The sequence below is a fragment of the Garra rufa genome, chromosome 2 (genome assembly GCF_049309525.1).
Source record: "Garra rufa chromosome 2, GarRuf1.0, whole genome shotgun sequence".
NCBI classification, from domain to species: domain Eukaryota; kingdom Metazoa; phylum Chordata; class Actinopteri; order Cypriniformes; family Cyprinidae; genus Garra; species Garra rufa.
Window position 1 is genome coordinate 53,387,915 of NC_133362.1, and position 14,907 is coordinate 53,402,821.

Sequence of the window (14,907 nt, forward strand, 5' to 3'; positions counted from 1 at the left end):
GAAACTTAAGTCTGTCAGAAGTGGGATTCGAACCCACGCCTCCAGGGGAGACTGCGACCTGAACGCAGCGCCTTAGACCGCTCGGCCATCCTGACCCGTTGCGGCTACACCCAGCTTGTGGTCTGAATCCCTAACGAAATGTTGATTCGATTCAAACATAGCTCCACATGTTCTGCCAAGCGCTGAAGACTGTAGCTGTTATCCGAAGCCAAACGACAAAGGACAGTTCTGTCGGAAAAGTGGGATTCGCACCCACACCTCCAGAGGAGACTGCGACCTGAACGCAGCTTTTGGATCTACGCCCTGCAGGCAGGCACCGAAACGCTAGCGCTTCGCATTTCAGACCGGTCATCCCGCCGGCCTCGTTGGCGCAGTTAGGCAGCGCGTCAGTCTCATAATCTGAAGGTCGTGCCTCACACGGGGCAGCGTGGTGCCTTTTGAAAGCTGAGAGCGCTTACACGACAGAGCGGGCTTCTCTGTTCCCGTCCGCCTGCTTGTCTCCTTCGCCTGAGGGAAAAAGGCCACAGCTCATCTGAAGGGTGGACGACACGACATTGCGGGAGAAACTGTGAGTTTCCAGGTAAATTCCCTAAATCCCATCCAGCGACATTGCATTCAGTCCTAGGCCACCCTTTGACATGCAATATAATCGAAATTCAGTGTTCACGCTGGGCTAATGCTGAATGAATGCAGGAATACCATCCCTGTCGTATTCATGTAACATGTGGCGGTGTTCTTGTGAGGTTTTCTTAAGGGTAATATCATGCTGGCATTGGAAATGAAATTCCCTATTAATGGGAAGGCAAGCTTTCGTGAACCTTAAAGCAATGTTGCCTTCATCTTAAGGAAATATTGACTCGATTCTATTACGACTTGACATAGTCTTTCAAGGCATTCTTTAAAAGTGCCTGCAACTTGGTATCGGGGAAGGAGTGACGTCGCACAAACGATAAAACGGAGTAATTCTCAAGTTTAACGGAACGCCCGTCGGCGTTACTGCCACTTTATACTAATTCTGACGTCGACTGAAATGTGGTGCTTTGGCAAAGTTAATGCCCTGACACAAGGCAAAGTTGGCAAAGTTACAGCCTTGCGGCTGAAGACCGTAGCTGTTGTCTGTAGCCGAAACTTAAGTCTGTCAGAAGTGGGATTCGAACCCACGCCTCCAGGGGAGACTGCGACCTGAACGCAGCGCCTTAGACCGCTCGGCCATCCTGACCCGTTGCGGCTACACCCAGCTTGTGGTCTGAATCCCTAACGAAATGTTGATTCGATTCAAACATAGCTCCACATGTTCTGCCAAGCGCTGAAGACTGTAGCTGTTATCCGAAGCCAAACGACAAAGGACAGTTCTGTCGGAAAAGTGGGATTCGCACCCACACCTCCAGAGGAGACTGCGACCTGAACGCAGCTTTTGGATCTACGCCCTGCAGGCAGGCACCGAAACGCTAGCGCTTCGCATTTCAGACCGGTCATCCCGCCGGCCTCGTTGGCGCAGTTAGGCAGCGCGTCAGTCTCATAATCTGAAGGTCGTGCCTCACACGGGGCAGCGTGGTGCCTTTTGAAAGCTGAGAGCGCTTACACGACAGAGCGGGCTTCTCTGTTCCCGTCCGCCTGCTTGTCTCCTTCGCCTGAGGGAAAAAGGCCACAGCTCATCTGAAGGGTGGACGACACGACATTGCGGAAGAAACTGTGAGTTTCCAGGTAAATTCCCTAAATACCATCCAGCGACATTGCATTCAGTCCTAGGCCACCCTTTGACATGCAATATAATCGAAATTCAGTGTTCACGCTGGGCTAATGCTGAATGAATGCAGGAATACCATCCCTGTCGTATTCATGTAACATGTGGCGGTGTTCTTGTGAGGTTTTCTTAAGGGTAATATCATGCTGGCATTGGAAATGAAATTCCCTATTAATGGGAAGGCAAGCTTTCGTGAACCTTAAAGCAATGTTGCCTTCATCTTAAGGAAATATTGACTCGATTCTATTACGACTTGACATAGTCTTTCAAGGCATTCTTTAAAAGTGCCTGCAACTTGGTATCGGGGAAGGAGTGATGTCGCACAAACGATAAAACGGAGTAATTCTCAAGTTTAACGGAACGCCCGTCGGCGTTACTGCCACTTTATACTAATTCTGACGTCGACTGAAATGTGGTGCTTTGGCAAAGTTAATGCCCTGACACAAGGCAAAGTTGGCAAAGTTACAGCCTTGCGGCTGAAGACCGTAGCTGTTGTCCGTAGCCTAAACTTAAGTCTGTCAGAAGTGGGATTCGAACCCACGCCTCCAGGGGAGACTGCGACCTGAACGCAGCGCCTTAGACCGCTCGGCCATCCTGACACGCTTGCGTGGTGGGAGCTGACCCGTTGCGGCTACACCCAGCTTGTGGTCTGAATCCCTAACGAAATGTTGATTCGATTCAAATATAGCTCCACATGTTCTGCCAAGCGCTGAAGACTGTAGCTGTTATCCGAAGCCAAAGGACAAAGGACAGTTCTGTCGGAAAAGTGGGATTCGAACCCACACCTCCAGAGGAGACTGCGACCTGAACGCAGCTTTTGGATCTACGCCCTGCAGGCAGGCACCGACACGCTAGCGCTTCGCATTTCAGACCGGTCATCCCGCCGGCCTCGTTGGCGCAGTTAGGCAGCGCGTCAGTCTCATAATCTGAAGGTCGTGCCTCACACGGGGCAGCGTGGTGCCTTTTGATAGCTGAGAGCGCTTACACGACAGAGCGGGCTTCTCTGTTCCCGTCCGCCTGCTTGTCTCCTTCGCCTGAGGGAAAAAGGCCACAGCTCATCTGAAGGGCGGACGACACGACATTGCGGGAGAAACTGTGAGTTTCCAGGTAAATTCCCTAAATACCATCCAGCGACATTGCATTCAGTCCTAGGCCACCCTTTGACATGCAATATAATCGAAATTCAGTGTTCACGCTGGGCTAATGCTGAATGAATGCAGGAATACCATCCCTGTCGTATTCATGTAACATGTGGCGGTGTTCTTGTGAGGTTTTCTTAAGGGTAATATCATGCTGGCATTGGAAATGAAATTCCCTATTAATGGGAAGGCAAGCTTTCGTGAACCTTAAAGCAATGTTGCCTTCATCTTAAGGAAATATTGACTCGATTCTATTACGACTTGACATAGTCTTTCAAGGCATTCTTTAAAAGTGCCTGCAACTTGGTATCGGGGAAGGAGTGACGTCGCACAAACGATAAAACGGAGTAATTCTCAAGTTTAACGGAAGTTACTGCCACTTTATACTAATTCTGACGTCGACTGAAATGTGGTGCTTTGGCAAAGTTAATGCCCTGACACAAGGCAAAGTTGGCAAAGTTACAGCCTTGCGGCTGAAGACCGTAGCTGTTGTCCGTAGCCAAAACTTAAGTCTGTCAGAAGTGGGATTCGAACCCACGCCTCCAGGGGAGACTGCGACCTGAACGCCAGCTGCCGAAGGATAGTCCGACAATATTTTGGAAATGTCGAGCAATGTTGAACTGCGTAGCCAATCACGTCGAAGCACTATAACATTTGGGCCAATCGCGTCGAAGCACTTCAACATTTCCAGCCAATCATAAAGCGCTATTCTTAACATTTTCTTAACATTTTCGACATTTGACCAATCAGAGTAGAAGAGAATGTCGACGGCACGTTTTCGCGTTTTACCGCTAGGTGGAGGAGTCTGTGTTCTAGTCAGGTGTCAATCAAGTTGCCGAACCGAGCCGAAGGTGTACGAAAGAATGACATATCCTCAGGGGGCGTGTCAGAGGTCAAAACAGTTCAGTATTGAAGTTCATGACCTACGACGAGCATCATTGCTACGGAGTTCATCATCATTTTTACAGAGAATAGCGAAATTTATTTTTATAACCAAGTACAGCATTATTACGGACTACAACAGGTAAGAACATGGTCTAATTGAAAACTTCTTTATGTTTTATATATTTTTCCAAATGAGTGTATAATTTTTAATTTTTATTTTAAAACTGTTTCATCGAGTGCGAGAAAAAATGTCTGGCAAACCAACAAAATCGCATAAAGCGATGTCGGACGCTGAATGGGTTTCACGTCTAAAAAAGTTTGCCAGCACAGGAATTTGGCCATCAAATGAAGGTAACAGGCCAGCCCCTCGACAGAAGAAGTGGTACGAGATTTATCAAAGGGTAGGTGTGAGTTTGTTACCTTTGCCTGAAAGAGCAATAAAAAGTTGTTTTTTGTTGACTTGCATTATTGAACATTAATATAGTCTATTTGTTTAATGTATTTGCATAACAGAACAACATTTTAGGCCTCAATACAAACATGTACCTGATCTCATTCATTAGAACAATGTAATGTGATGGTTGCGTTATTTTATGGTTTACACTAATGTAAACCAGGTGTCATTATTGTTTATAGATATTTGTTGGTAATGTTGCCGGTATTTTAAGATTTATGTCATACTGGTAAAGAAAAGCTCCATTAAAGACTTTTGAGTACTGTTAGATACAAAGATTTGAGAAGGTGGGGGAAGGGATAGTAAATGAATGGTGTGTAACTATTTTATATATATATATATATATAAGAAAAATATGACTCATGTTCTAGAGATTAATAAATAGATAAATAAATGTAATGAAGCATTTTATGCCATATTTTATGCCCTTGTATTGTGCATTGCATTTGTTATAAATTTGTTATAATTGCATACAGATTGAAAAATGTCCGATGCAGTCTCGTGGCCAGATGACCTTGCTTGGAGGTGTGCTGAAATGCATTTGTGGCTTTCACACTCCAAAGGTAACATTAATGTAGCAAGTATTTTTTTGTTATTATTATTTACTGAAATTGTTTCCTTTCTGAATTGTTACATGTATTTTTGTGGTTGTCTTAAGCAGCCCACTGCCTCTGCTGGACCAGCACAAAAGGTTGTGGAACAACCTGCTGCTGCTTCTGGAACAGCAAAGAAGGCCATGGAGCAGAGTCAGCCTGGGCCCCAGTCCCATCTCCAGCCCCAGCCTCATCCCGACCCCCAGCCCCAGCCTACTGCACCTGTAGTAAGAAGAGCACCACATTTGCCAATGGTAAAAGAATTAAAACATTTTTTAAGCATTGAAGTATAAGTTCAGTTCAAATCTGAGGAAGTATAGAAAGTCAGAAGAAAAAAATAAAAGCAAGAAGATTAGAAGTGTTGGCTGTGACCTGCTAAATTTCACACCTTTTGAACAATGGGGGTAGCTGTAGTCTCCTGATTGGTCAGTTTGAATGTCTAAGATTTGGTTTTAGTCACATGGTCAAGGATAAAAGAATGTAACCTGTGTGCTTTCTCTCTTTCATCTTTGGCCTATACTTTTGGATTGTCCTCTCTTCCTCTCTAACTGAGCTCTGCCTGGGTTGAAGGTCACTGAGACTCATGGCATCTCTCTCTATAGTTTTCATGTGTTAAAGCTACATTTTCTTTTTTCCATTCTCTATCTCAGGTAACATTCCACATATACACTGGCTGTTATTAAATTTTACACATTTTAATATTTATTCCATAATGCAAACACTTTGTATTTATTTTTAAGATTAACCTAGGTCAATACTGCTAATAAATAATAATTCCTCTTATAAGAACTACACTATCATTCAGAAAGTTTTTTTAAAGGCTCCATTTATTTAAAATAGTAATATTTTTTAAAATTATTAGTTTAAAATAGCTTTAGTTTCATAGTTTTCTATGTAAATGATTTGTAAAATGTAATTTATTTAGTAATGTTCAGTATCATGACTACTTTTCCTATCCTATTCAAACACATTTTGTACTTTCACTAAAATGCCTATTTTCTTGACCCCTTTTTAGTTTACCAAACCAAGATTTACTGGTTCTCACATCGCTGCAGCAAAGCCAAATCTTAGTGTGGCTAGGAGACCTTCTCAGGTTGGACACCAGCCCAGCGCAGCAGTGTCTAGTGCCTCTACACCAAGCACCACTGTCACTGTAAGTAATGGCATAATTCACATTGTATTCTATGACGACACTTTCCATGTTCTGTTACATCCAAATTATTACACTTTAAAAAAATATTTTTTAATATCACAAAACCATTTTAATGAAGAAAAGTGATATTATATAGAATAAACAGAATTCATACACACTACCATTCAAAAGTTTGGGGTCAGTAAGTGTTTTTTTGTTGTTTTTTTTTTTAATACTTTTATTGAACAGGATGGCATTCTTCAAAAATCTCAGTAAAAACATTTAATGTTACAAAAAATTTCTGTTTGGCATTACCGTTTTTTACAGATGCTAGGACACATGTCTCAATACTTAGGTCACTTTTGCAAAACTCTTCACACAATTCTCCTAACCGACTTTCAGCTTGGCAAAGCAGTTCATTTCACATTCAAAATGCACTACAACTACCAAAACACTTTATTCAGGTCTCAAATAAACTCATTCTTCCAGAACATTAGCAAAGGTTGACAGCCGACAAACACACTTTGTCACCCACAAAACAATGAGCTAAAAAAACACTAACAACATGCAGCATTACACAGTGTTTTCTTGTGTAAAACAAGAACACATCTGTTTATAATTGCAATATATATTGTTTATAACTGCAATATATGTTACTGAAATGAATCAGACATGATGCAGAATTTGTCAATATTTTATGTTGTTTATTTATTTTTATTTTTTTGCACAAAATACAAGAATTTGTATACACACCATCCACTGATACAGATACAATAGTAATGCTAATCTACTCGCATTTTTAGATTTGAAATATGTTTCAATAAAATATTGCTGTTGAATGTTGCTGTCTTATTCAGTTTTGCATTATGTTATTGTTTTGAACATGAGTTTAACAGTTTTGAAAACAGTATGTAAGCATGTGCAAAATGTCCTGTATGTACAAAGATTTTTGTCAGTTGTTGTGTCTGAGTGAGAAAAGAATTCATGAAATTTGAGAGATGTAGTCATTGAATGCATTTTGTGCCAAAACAATGATAATTGATCCTCAGTTTAGCTCACATAGACTTCTGTTGTGCTCACTGTGTGAAGAGTTTTGCAAAAGTGACCTAAGTATTGAGAAATGTGTCCTAGCATCTGTAAAAAAAACTGTAATGCTGTCCTTCAAACTTAATTCTGAAAAACTCAAATGATGCAGTTTTATTAGGCATTAGCCATTTTCTTTCTTTTCTACTTCATTTTTGTTTATTGTGAACATTCATTTGAGTACAATCATATAGCATATTTCAAGCTATATGCAATGCTCGATGCAGCCATAGAGTATCTTTACAATATGTAGATATGTACAATTATTTATTTTAACTATAAATTATATTTTGTAAATATGTTTAAAAACAATATATTTAAAAAAAAAAAGAAAAAGAGGGAGGTAACTATATATCCTATATATCTATATATCCTAATTTACTTTTATCCAGAATAACCTCAAATGAACTTCATTATGTATATAGATGCTGAGTACATGCATATTTGCAAACAAATATAAATATATAATCATCTTCTATTTATTTGTAACAACAAAATCAGACCTTCTTTATACATATTCAACCCATTTCCTAGAAACACATCCTTCTTTAAATTAACCAAAAAAAAACTTTAAATCTTTCCATCATTTCCATCAAATAATGTAAGAAATCTTTTCCAATATCTTTTCGATCTATGGTCACATCTATCAATTATCTAAAGTTGGTCTCTCTTGTAACCATTTATGTGAAGCATTTTCAACTAATAGGAATAAATGTTTATTTTCATTAAAAATATTTTTGAAGGATCATGTAACACTTAAGACTAGAATAATGCTGAAAATATGCTCTTGCCACGACAGAAATAAATTACATATATGTATACATTTATGTGTGCATTTAAGTTGCTGTAATGTTGTGTATTAAAAAAATCTATTATATTTCACTTCATGATTGTACAGACACAAGATCCTCACATTCCATCCCCTGTCCACAAAGCCACTGCAGATGTGACCAGTGCCGCGGAGCCATGCAGTATTGTCTCAGTAAGTAGATTCATATTCTGTTGGTCTAAAAATGTCAATTAATCAGCTGTCACCAGCTAGGTGAAAAAAATCCTAACACTTTGGAAATAAATTTATTTATTCTGTTTTTTTTTCACTTAAAGTATGTCTAGAGATGTGAAAAGGCTCACATGCCCTGAATTTTTGAATATGACTTTTGGTTACACAAGGTGTCCTTGTTACACGTTACATGTATTTACTATTATAATAACAATTAATTACAAGCAAGTGACCCTAAATCAAACCCTAACCCTATAGTAAATACATGTAGTTAATTTATATTACTTAGTACTTAAATGTGTAATTACACTGTAACAAGGATACCTTAAAATAAAGTGTAACTCTTTATTTTAAGGTGTCTTTGTTACAGTGTAATTATACATTTAAGTACCGAGTAATATAATATAGTTTCCTATATGTTCTTACTATATGTTAGGATTAGGGTTTGTTTTAGGGTTACTTGTTATTATAATAGTAAGTACATGTAACATGTGTCACAAGGACACCTTAAAATAAAGTGTTACCTGACTTTTTAACCAGTAGTTTCTTAAAACACATTCAAGCTGAAAAAACAACAACAATGAAACTATGGTAATAATGTCAATTGAGCTGACTTAATCCTAATTTACTAATGATAAACAATTTATAGATGTTAACTGTCACAAGGAGAGTCAGACTGAGACGTGCGGATCCATTCGCAGCATTTATTTAACAGACGTGGTCAAACAGACAGGGTCAAAATAATCACCAGAAAACAGGAACAACGTAGGTAATCCGGGAAACAGTTCGATAGACAGGGAATGGTCGCAATGGCAGGAAGCAGGAATCGTCAACGGGGTACACAGTCCAGAGTCATACACAGATAATCCAACACAGAGAGAAACGCTTAGAATTACGACCATAGGAACAATAAGACTTCGCAAGGTGGCTGTGTGTGTGAGTGGCTTAAATGCATGTGGGTAAATGATAAACAGGTGTATGCAGCAATCAGTTCAGTGGGAAACGAGGAGCAGCTGTGTGCAGTGATTGGTGCAGTGGCTTATGGGGATTGAAGTCCAGAATGTGTGTGCAAGAGTTCATGATGAGATAGACCAGATACGTGACATTAACATTCATGTGTCAAAATAAAGATAGATTGTTTGTAAAATGTATTCTTTTTATATATCAAGCAAGATTTCAGAATATTTTATATTTCATTCCTTTTTTTGGAAGACAGCAATGGGTAATATAAAGTTATCAGTTTCATTGTCATAATAATCATTGTAATACAAAAGGTATTTAAAAGAAAACAATAATTGTAATGATCATTTTATGTAAAAGTAGCCATGCCTAAATAAAATGCTTATTAAATCAATAACCTTACTTGACTAAATGGTTTGTCTTTTTTCCTTTACAGACGGTTCCTTCTGGGACATTATTGCAAGCTCCATCTGCAGTTCCACTTCCTCGTTTGTGGTCAGAGACCTTGCCACCAGAAGATCACAAGTGGATTGGCAAAAGGCTTTTTAAAATGGGGTCCAAGGGAAAGCCAGAGCTCCGTGATGACCTCCAGCTCTGGTATTACCCACCACAGCCAGCACTTACCTACAATCAGGCTCCAGCTCCAGACAGATTCTTTTGTCATGCACTTCTGCTGTGGATGCCGTACAAGCTGTGGAGGGTCAAGATTCTCTGTCCCAATCCTGCCTGCGGACAGCATCAGCTGACAGGAGGTGGTCTGCACAAAAGGGCACGGCAGGTTCTGGACATCGACAGAATGTACAGCATGGTCACAGAAACCCTCATCTGTACCAAGTGTAGAGCCTCGCATGTGTCCTGGAGTCAGACAGTCCTGCAACAGCTAGATCTGGGTCATCGCTCTGAGTTTCGGGTCATCCTCACGCGGAAGTAAGCACACTTTCATTCTGCATCCTGTTGTTAGGCCATCATCACATACATATGCAAATACTTTACAAATCAAATAAGTAAAATATATGAATGTGTGCATTTTGCTTTTTCTAAGGTATGCCTGTGATATGCGGGTCATCCGGCTACTGCGTGAGCGTAGCTTAGGCAACAGCCCCACGCGAGTGATAAAGCAGCTGCGTGAAAACCACAGCGAGGAGTGGCTCCAGCGTCTGGCCCGATACACCACCCAGTGTGTTGACTTCCTAAATCGACCCGGAGTGTTGCCAGTAAAATTCCAGGAACCCCCACAGCCTACAGTGGTGCCAAGCTGCAAGTGGCTACTCACCGTGTACAGCCAAGACATCCTAACAAGGCTGGATGAAATCCATGCAAAGATAACATCCACCTATGGCTCTGTCTTGAAGATGGATTCTACTAAAAAGGTTAGTTGTGGATTTTTGTTTATTAATGCTGTTGTTTATACACACAACACAGCACTATATCTGTATTTTACATGGTGTGATGTTTGATTGCATTTTCAGCATGTTTCATATCATGTCTTATTACAGATAACCAAGAAGCTGGCTGGGACAGCGAGGGGAACGGGACTCTGGCTTACCTTTGTTGGCAATGAGTTTGGTCAGGTGCTCATAAGTGTGCTGACAGCCCAGGAAGGAGCAGGACTGGATATGATGGTAGACGGTCTGGTGAAAAGATACCAACAGGCTGGTGTGGATCCACCTGCTGTGTTGTACGTGGACTGTGGGTGCTGCACCGAGGTGGGCGAGACCAAGCTGAAAAACAGATTCAGAGGTTGGCCAGATCTCATGATACGCTTGGACATCTGGCATTTTATGCGCAGGATTGCCTTGGGGTGTACAACTGATGCCCATCAGCTGTACCCCATCTTCATGTCACGGCTATCAGCGTGCATCTTTGAATGGGATGCGGCTGATCTCTCTGTGCTTCGCAAAGCAAAGAGAGCTCTGTTGATGTCCCAGGGTTGGCCTTCGCTGGCAGATGAAGATGTCAACAAGCATCTTACCAGGGATGAGCTGGCTCTACATTGCCGGAGGAGGACCCGTGGAGAGGAGATTACCATCCTTCTCCTTGAACGGCTGTTTACAGAGCTCCTGAGCAGCAAGGGCAATGACTCCCTGGGTGTTCCTCTCCTGGACCAAAAAAGGATGGAGCACATCTGGAGTGTCCAGAAGAAGCATGTTAAGTGCATCCAAGACCCCCCTGGTGTTGTGCTCTATATAGAGACAGGGAGCTTGACCAAGGGAGGTGTGCTTCTAAAGACATACAGATGTGCCAGAGGCTCCACTTCTCTCGAGTCCTTTCACCTACACCTGAACCGTTTCATCCCAGGTATGTCTCTGTCACACTCACTGTGCATATATATATAAAAAGCATTACATGTCTTTGTGTGTTTCTTTAACACTCACCTTAACACTGTTGTGTCCATTTACAGGGACCAGTGCAAACAGTCTGAACTTTCAGATTTATCTGTTGGAGGGACTACACCGGTGGAACCAGGACAGGGAGTCTGCTTCATTGTCAGCAGAACCATCAGCTTTATGCAGCTACACAGGAGAACTTGTTCACTGTGTGAACAGCAACTATGAAAAGCTGTTTGGCAAGAAAGTGGTTCCAACATTTTGTTCCCCTGCATGCTACACCGGTAAGAAAAATTGTTATTGTTAATGAACTTAGAATTTCTGTGTAATCTCAGTCTATGTATTTAACTCTACAAAGTCTACTGTCATGATTGATATGCAAATTTCTAAGGCTTCTAAATTATCGACATTATCCAAACTTTATTGATAGTTTATACTTTTCATCAAAAAAGGCATTAAGAAAATCATGTTGCATGTAAGTATCGGATATGATACAATAGGTATTTGAGGAATATTTATTTGTACGTCTCTCAATTATCATTTGTATTGTATTGCATTATGTGTTTTTGCATATGTTTTTTCCTCCTCAATGATTCAACATTGTATTTAATTCCTGTTTGTTTATTATTTTTATTTCAGGTGAGCTCATTGGAGTCCAGTATCTGTTTCAGCAGACAGGTCAGGCACTGCAGGACATGAATCCAGACTCCGAGCAGAACGCAGAGCTCATTGAAGACCTCAGTGTGGAGGAGCGAGATGAAGATGAGGGCTTCTGTGACATCAACGAGGATCAGACCATTACTGATCTGGAGGCTGACTTGTCACCACCCTCTTCCACACTGACACTTAGTGGTACTTCTGTACTGGGCTCTCCATCCCCTTCACCAGTCCCTGACCCCACACAAGGCCTCTCACAGTCTCCCACATCACCTGGACCCTCAGGGACTGCTGTCTCACCTGTCCCATCTGAAACATCTGTTTCACCTCTTCCCTCAGAGCCAGAGGATGCTGGTCAGGAAGATGATGAAGAGATGGTAAGTGCAAGATGAAACAACATTTAAAAGAATCAAAGTCATTAGTAAGCAGCAAATACACATCAAGTCAAGTCAGCTTTCTTTCCATTGTGCTTTATACTATAAAGAATGTGCCAAAGCAGCTTCACACTGATAAAAATTATAATAATCTGTTATGGAATTGTACATCAAACAAATATGATAATGTAATAATTGTACCACGTTTTGGTGTTTTTTAATAGGCCGTTGACAGCCAAAATGTCCCTGGTTATCAACATGTGGACAGATTGGCAGAATATCTGGTGGATCTCCGTGGTCACACAGCCCTCAGCCTGACCAACCAGGAAGCCAACACCATAATTGCACTTTGGCAGAACCTGGATGACCAGGACAAGCAACGGGTGGTGTATGCAGCTCGACATCAGAAGAGACTGCTGAGTGGACGCTTCAGAGTACCTAAGAGGCCCACTCAAACCCCTGGAGTAGAGAGCACCACCAGATGTGTGCTGGGTGCAAGCAGCGCACCTGCACAATGGCCTGACTGTTGCCGCCTGGTGGAGACCATCTTCATCAGGCTTTGCACTGCTCACCCAAGCCCCAAAAGAAAAGGCAAGGGAGCACTGTCAAGATGGTCTCTGATCCTTCAAGACTACAGAAGGATAAGGCAGCTTGTACTGGGCAACAGCTTGGTGATGGGAGGAACATCACTGCAGCTGGTGGAGGTTAACCAGAACACACTGATTCAGTGGCACAACAACAGACAGAAAAAGCAGGAGCTGTCTGTGCTGCTTCAGGGCATTCAGTTGCCTCAGCCCCTCCCTGAAGCTCAGGAGCCTCTCCAGGCTGCCAAACGTCTACGGACTGAGACAGAACAACCAGCGGAGCAGCACCAGTACAAGCTACCAGAGAGCACAGCAGGTCAGGCAAAGCAGAGGCAGACTTCTTTTGGACGACCCCCTCTCAGACCCAAGGCACCAGCACAGAGTCCTGTGTCAGTTACGCCATCAGCACCTGGAGTATCAGTGCAGATGGTACCCAACATAGTCGTATCAACAGGACCAAGTTTTCAGGGAGTGCCAATGCTTCAGGGTGTGCCAGTGCTACAGGGTCTGCAAGTGGTCCAAAGACTGCCAATGGTCCAGGGAATGGCGATGGTCCAGGGTATGCCGATGGTTCAGGGAATCCCATTGGTCCAGGGGATGCCAATAATTCAGCCTACAGTTGTGCAGGGTACCAGTTCACAACCTGCTGCACCAACTGCCAGTCCGCAAACCATGCCCAAGAGACCCTACAGGAGAACTGTAGAAGCAAACACTTGTAAGAAGTGTGGGCAATTTAAAACAAGTGCAACGGGGCATAGCCAGTACAGGGGCAGGGTGTACTGCCCACAGACTGAAACTGTTACAAAAGAACAGTGGCTGGAGGAAATGCGGAAAACCCTTCCCAAATAACGTACATATTTGTGTGTATGTGGTGTATATAGGGAAAAGAGTTCACTATTGTTAATATTTGTGTAAAAAAAAAAATTGTGTTTTCAACTTTTTATAGTTTTTTTTAACTATTATTTAATATTTTATTAAACTTTTTATTTCTTGTTTTTGAGAACTTAACTTTTCATTTAACTTATTTATTGGTTTTGAAAACTTAATATTTGTAATTTTATTTCCCTTTTAATTTATTGTTCTTTGAATACTTATTTAATATTTAATTTTATTTATTTAATATTCATTACCATTCTGTTGGCACAATTGCAAAATAAAAACAAATTGGCAAATGATTGCTTTTTGTTTTTTACTTTTATTTTCATTTTATTTGCCTTTGCATTTATTGTTGTTTGAAAACGTATTTAATATTTAATTTTATTTATGTAATATTCATTACAGTATTTTTGGAATAATTGCAAAATAAAAACAAACTGGGAAGTTATTGCTTTTTGTTTTTTACTTTTATTTTCATTTTATTTACCTTTTCATTTATTGTTGTTTAAAAACTTATTTAATATTTAATTTTATTTATTTAATATTCATTATTGTATTGTTGGAATAATTGCAAAATAAAAACAAACTGGGAAATGATTGCTTTTTGTTTTTTACTTTTATTTTCATTTTATTTCCCTTTTCATTTATTGTTCTTTGAATACTTTTTTATTTTTAATTTTATTTATTTACAGTTTTTTTCAGTCGCTAACAAGCGTTTGTCCAACCAGTTGTCACATTTTCAAAACTTTAAACACAATTAGCACAGCATCGGTCTTTTGTGGCCATACCATTCACACATTTCATGTCGTTTTCACCCAATATGCAGTCAGTGAACGCCTTTTCACAATGCTTACATTTTCTTAACAGACAAGCTATACCTCCCAACAAAATTATGGATCATTTTTGTAGTATTTACGAATGTTACCACACAACATCCCACAATAGCAAAAACAATATTCCAAACTTTAGATACAGTATAAAAACCTCTGCTTCTGCAATGATATCAGTTCAAAAACAATATCAATATATCTCAGCTGATAATAAACAAACAATTGAATAATTGACACCCAGCTGATTTATGTTGGGTTAACTGGGCCAA

At 40.7% G+C, this 14,907-nt stretch overlaps 3 non-coding genes across 3 annotated transcripts; all 3 read right to left on the reverse strand.

Moving 5' to 3' along the window:
• Positions 1–12: 12 nt before the first annotated feature.
• trnal-cag (transfer RNA leucine (anticodon CAG)) lies at positions 13–95 on the reverse strand. The gene has a single exon. It is a non-coding gene; the product is annotated as a tRNA-Leu (tRNA).
• A 1,041-nt stretch (positions 96–1,136) lies between these two features.
• Positions 1,137–1,219, reverse strand: trnal-cag (transfer RNA leucine (anticodon CAG)). The gene has a single exon. It is a non-coding gene; the product is annotated as a tRNA-Leu (tRNA).
• A 1,041-nt stretch (positions 1,220–2,260) lies between these two features.
• trnal-cag (transfer RNA leucine (anticodon CAG)) lies at positions 2,261–2,343 on the reverse strand. Its single transcript has one exon. It is a non-coding gene; the product is annotated as a tRNA-Leu (tRNA).
• Between the last annotated feature and the right edge of the window lie 12,564 nt (positions 2,344–14,907).